This window comes from Otolemur garnettii, unplaced genomic scaffold (genome assembly GCF_000181295.1).
Source record: "Otolemur garnettii isolate 467f Iridium unplaced genomic scaffold, OtoGar3 scaffold00004, whole genome shotgun sequence".
Classification (NCBI taxonomy): Eukaryota; Metazoa; Chordata; class Mammalia; order Primates; family Galagidae; genus Otolemur; species Otolemur garnettii.
Window position 1 is genome coordinate 6753238 of NW_003852399.1, and position 6000 is coordinate 6759237.

Here is a 6000-nt window from a genome sequence, read left to right on the forward strand (position 1 = left end):
TGGCACTTTACGTCCTCCTGCTGGGGTCTGAAGGTCCAGCCTGCTTCCCAGACCACTTGGCTGTGGTCCAGACATCCTGCCTGGGTTGTCAGCCCTGCTGCTCAGCCTGGACACTGTCCTCTGAGCTACGGGCTGTCATTGTACTCCAACCTCTTCTCTTTGAACACCTCTATTCAGTCTCTAGTCCTGCTTTCCCTGAAGGTGACCTTGGAAAGACAACCAGTGACCATTGGCAGCCCAAAGTGGGAGCCCATTTTCCTTCCCTACTTGACTGGTCAGTAGCAAAGGACAGTGCTGACCTTCCTTCCTGAAACCCCTTCCTCACCCCCCTCTGGGACATTACTTGCTCCTGCTTCCCCTTGGACCACCCCCAGCCAGGATTTATTCTTTTCTCCTCATTTTTCAGACAAATAAATGTAGACACACACCAGAGTTCAGTTTTCTCTAATTCCAGACTTCACTGCTTACTCCATCCCTTGCTGTGATATTAAATAGATGCTTCAAACTCAGCATGTTCCAGACCACTCTTACCTCACCAAACCCACTCCTCCCAAGGCTTCCCCACCCAGGGAGGGGACAACACCTTTCCTTCAGTTTCTCAGCCCAAAGCTGCAGGCTGCTCCTGATTCCTCTCTCCCCCACACTCCACTCTGTCTGCTCCACACACATCAGAGCCCAACCACATCCTGCCATCCCCGGCACTGACTCAAGTCCGGCCACCACCTTTTCTCATCTGAGCTGTTATGATGGTGTCATCACTGGGCTTTTGGCTTTTACCTTGGCCTTCTGAATCTCTTCTCAAACCAGCAGGCCATATGATCTTTTAAAAACATAAGTCAAATAGGCTATTTCCCTGTTTAAAACCTACCAAAGCCTTCCCAGCTCTCTCAGCTGAGCCTGGGAGCCTGCGAGATGCCCTGCCCCCCTGCGGCCTCTCTGCTCTCATCTCTAATGTCCCTTACCACATCCCGCTCACTCAGCAGCAGCTGTGCGACCCTCCTGGCTCCCACGTTCTGAGCAAGCCCTGCTTTCTGTTTCCATGCCACCTGAAAATAGCTGGCCTACACATCGCACCCTCTTCCTTCTCCCCCTACCCCAGGAAGACGCCTTCCCTGACTACCTTCCACCTGGTCCACCCACAGGTCCTGTCTGACATACCCTCCAGCCCTCTGTCTCCACTGCCACTTCCATAAGCCAGAGCCGTCCTTGCGCCCTGGCCAGTCTCCAGGGGCTGCTGGCTTCCACTCCTGCCCCATGATCCCTCCTAGAACAACTATCAGAGTAACCTTATTAAAACACAGACCTGATTATGTTACTCCCCACTTAAGATGATCCGTGGCTTCCCAGAGGCCTCTGCACCAAGCCCTTCATCTTTAAGGTAGCCCCTAGGGCTGTCTATGACCAGCGCCTACGTGACTCTCTGCCTCATCCTTCTCTGCTCCAGCCATGCTTTGTTATGCTACATCCTCCTTTCTCCTGCCTCAGGGCCTTTGCACATGCAGTTGCCCAACCTGATGTTCTGACCACTTCACCTGACAGGGTTTCAACTTACATCTTATACACCAGATTAAAAGTCACTGCATCAAGGAGGCCTTCTGTGTACCCTCAACCCAGCTTGGGTCAGCTCTCTTAATAAATAACTCATGGCCCCCAATCTTCCCCCTTTGAGACTCTCATTCTATTTATAATTTTCTGATCACTGTCTTCCCCTCTAGATGCCTGCATCTGTCCTGTTCTCCTCTGCATTCCCAGCGCTGGCCTCAGTGTGTATGCCACAAACATTACAGATCCTCAGCAAATACATGATGAATGAATTAAAGAAGAGAAAGTGAATGAGGAGGCTGAATGTACATCATCTCTGGGAGCTCCAGCTTATACTCGGAGGTAAATGTGTGAAGTGAGGGGTCATTCTGTCCTTTGCCCTTTCCTCCCCCTCCCCCATCTTGAACAGAGTCTGGCAAATCTGCATGGGGTATGAAGCGGCCCAGCTCACCTGGGTAAGCCTGAGGGTGGAGGGCTTTCTCTAGCATGACCAATCTGCCTGGAAGTGGGAGTCTTCCCATCCATAAACACCTTCTGTGACCTCCAGAAATCCTTGTCAGAGACTTGCTAATGCCTTGACTTTCTCTTCCTTTCCTCTCAGTCCAATATTTAGTAAGCTGCCAGAGTCTGGGACTGCTCAAAGCTTGTCCAAGTCTCCCTGAGATACAAAAGAACTATGTAAATTGCCTCGCAGGATTCATAAAGAAAGATGGCATTGGGGCCAAACACATTGCCAGCTCTGTGTGTCAGAGAAGATGCCTGGTGGCAGACAGGTCCACACACTTGGGCCTCCCACCAGCCAAACTCACTACGTGAAAGGGATTTTGCAAAACAACCCTCAGAATAGGAGGAATTCTTTCTAGTCTGCTGAGGACAACCTCAGCCCAAAAAGAAAGAGAGAACTGGTTTTGGCACAAAGCTTCCTTGGCCTCTTTGGCTGAGTACAGGATCATACTCCATACGGAGGTCAAAACACATTCAGCTGGGGCAGTGCCAGTAGCTCAAAGGAGTAGGGCGCCAGCCCCATATACCAGAGGTGGGGGTTCAAACCCAGCCCCGGCCAAAAAATAAATAAATAATAAATTTTAAAAAAAAAACATATTCAGCTGGCAGCAGTTAAACTGAAACACTTTAAGTAAAAAAAAAAAAAAAAAAAAAAAAAGAAGTCAAATGGACTAACTAATCATCTCAGCAGGGAAGGTGGGAAAAGAGCAAGTTGGAAGTGGAACAAGAGCTAAGCAAGAAAACACTAAGAAAAAGATCAAATACCCTGCCCCAGAGTCAAACAGTGGCAGAAGGAGCCCGCAGGGAGATGGGGTGGGGCCAGAGCCCAGAGAAGGTGGCTGATCTCGAGAATCTTGAAAGAAGGCCTGGGGGTCCTGAGGCCACCATTGGACCATTCACTGGCAGAATATGGCCAGCCAGATACTGCATGAGGCAGCGAGCCCTGGCAGAGTGACATGTCACCAGCAGGACAGAGTTGGTGGAAGTCCGCACCCTCCCTCCCTGTTCAGACCCTTCCTGAACCTGGTTCTGAGGGTGAACCTTCCTGGCTGGGAAATCCACTCTCCCTCGGGATGGTCCCCTCCTGCCTCATCCTCTTCAGCATCTGCTGTCCTTGGTGAACAACATGGACATGTACAAAGTCCCAACATAGGCTGAATTTAACTTCTCTATCTATTAAAAAAAAAAATCTGTAATGTCCCGGAGGACAAACACTGTAACTGGTTTTACTCAAACACATTATCCTTCCCCCAACCTCAACATGCCATGTATGTCATGCCTCTGTGCCTTTGCACATGCTAGTCCCTCTGCCATCATGCCTTTCCCTGCCCTACTCAGTGAACTCTTATTCAACCCTCATCTCTTCTGTGGAGCCTTCTCCAACTCTTCTACCTAGCCTCCTTCCCTGATCCCAGCACCCATCCCACTGTAGCAGCACAGGGATGTGCTGATTCAATCTGGGATGGGAGCTCTTCAAGGGGTCAAGGACAGAGTCTTGTTAAACTCCCAGGCCAGGCTCAATCAGTACTTGTCAACCAGACAATGCTCATGTGCTTGTGGACTGAATGATTGGACACCTGAGCAAATGGGCTCCAAATGCCTTTGGAGTGTCTAGTCTGCTCTAGGTGAAAATAAGGGCTTAATTATTAGATAGACTGGGGTTTAATCTGGTAGGAACCCAGATGGTGTCTAACCTATAAAAATTATTGCATGGCTTGGTACCCATAGCACAGTGGTTATGGTGCCACACCAAGCCTGACTGGTTCAAACCCGGCCCGGGCCAGCTAAACAATGATGACAACTGCAACAACCAAAAAACATTGCAGATGTGTCTAAGGACAATGAAAAATGCAGCCTAGAATACTATGAAATGTGGTAGGAAAGAAAATGACACGGACTTTTCCCCAGGAGCAGCTGCGGGTGGCCTCAGGGGCTCTGCGGCCCCGGAACTCTGTCCATGTGCCATCTTCTGCATTTCTCAAGGAATCCTTTGCTCCAGTCACCTGGCCTTGAAGGTGTTAAAGCCTTCTTCAGCCTCAGGGACTCCAGCTACCTTCCCTTCCCAGCAACTGTTTAGTGACGGGAGCAGCTTATACTGCAGAGAACACAAACGTGGGTAAGAGATCTGAGTCCCACCCCTTGCGGGCAGTAAAGGCTCTGACAGTCACTTTGCCTCTCTGCCTCTGCTCCCACATCTGGAGGATGAGGGAATTCTCACCTCCCCAACAAACTGTTTCAAGGATGACAAGAAAGACAGTGGGCATTAATGGGCTTGGTACTGTGTCTACCATGGAGTGGGCAGTAGACACAGCTCAGTTCTCTTCTCCTTCCTGTTTGACCCTTCTCTCTGTCCTTTTTACAGGCTGGACTGCATGTCCCCAAGGAAAACTTCCCTAAATATGCACTTTACCAAGGATCAGCAATTCAGGACGGTCCCTTCCACTCCGGCTGCTGTGCCTTTTCCCACCAGAGGACCCACTTCCTGCAGTTTACTGGCTGGTCTTCCCCTGACAGCACTGCTCCTCTGTTCATTCATTCAGACACAGTTATTCATTCACTCAACAAATACTGACCAGAAACACCTATGTGCCAGGCATGGCACTAAATGTGGGGGTCGTGGAGTAAACAGGAAGAGAATGAGACTCCTGTGGTCATGGTACTCACAGAGCTACTGAGGTCTCCCAGCTTGATGTGCGTCAACAGAAACGGCACAGGAAAGCAATGGCAAGACCAGCAGCTGTCCTTCAGGGCAGTCTCAGATGCTGAGATACTGGACTCTTTCCCTGGAGCTCCTTTTATCAAGTATCACAAACCGGGTGGCTTAAAACAATGGCGATTTATCCTCTCATGGCTCTAGAGTCTAGAGGTTCAAATTCAAGGCATCAGCAGGGAAGTGCTGCCTCTGACGTCTCCAGGGAAGGAGCCATTCTTGCCTCTTCCTAGTCTCCGGTGGTCCCTAGCAACCCTTGGCGTCCCTTAATTTGCACCTCCATCCCCTCTGTCTCTGCCTCAGTCCTCACACAGCCTTCTCTGTATGCGTCATTTGCTCTGTGAAGACATCCTTATCAGACTTAAGGCCCACCCTAGTCTAATAGGGTCTCACCTCGATTCTTTAGTACATCTGGAAAGGCTCCATAAATAATGTCACCTTCTGAGGTTCCAAGTAGACGTGAGTTTGGAAGAATTCAACCTGCTCCCAATGCTCGGCCCCAGCCTGAGCCACCATGACAAAGACTCAACCCCATCTCGTCCCTTTCATCAGAGGCGTCTTGAGGGTGGGGACTCTGTCTTTCATCCCTGTATCCCCCACTCCTAGCATGGGGCCTGGCACTGAGGCAATACTAGGTAAATGCCTATTGAACTAAACTGAACCATTTCACAGGGACTAGCAATTTTTTAATGGACTCCAAAGACTAGGGCTAATGTATACAAGACATAGATTCTGAGCAGCTTCCCAAAAGTCCAAGAGGAGCAACATTCACCAAATACCAATCAAGACGGAATTAGAGTCCAGGAGGAGAAGCCCATGGCTAGACATAAGCAATTATCTAAGGAAACTAATCTTGTTAGCTCAGTGTCACTCGCAATGTCCTGTTCTCAGTCCTGCCCACATACGCCTTTGGGTTTTGTAGAGAGAGGCTGCTTATTAAAGCAGAATCCAAAACAGAGGATGCTGGGGGGCAGGGAGGTGGTTTCTGAAATGTCAGCTCTCACGCAATCTTATAGGAATTCTAGGCTCCTGTTCAAATACCACGTCATTCTCTTCATGTGAAGAATTTGGTTTTTGTTTTTCCTAAAGATATCCATGAGTCTTTTTCTCTTCATTTCATTTATTTGACTTAATTAGAATGCCAGGGCCTGTGATCCAGAATGCCCCAGTAACCCTCCCATAATAAGCCAGTGGTCCAGAAAATGGTGCTTTGAAGACAGACAGGGATTCAAGGACTTGAGGCA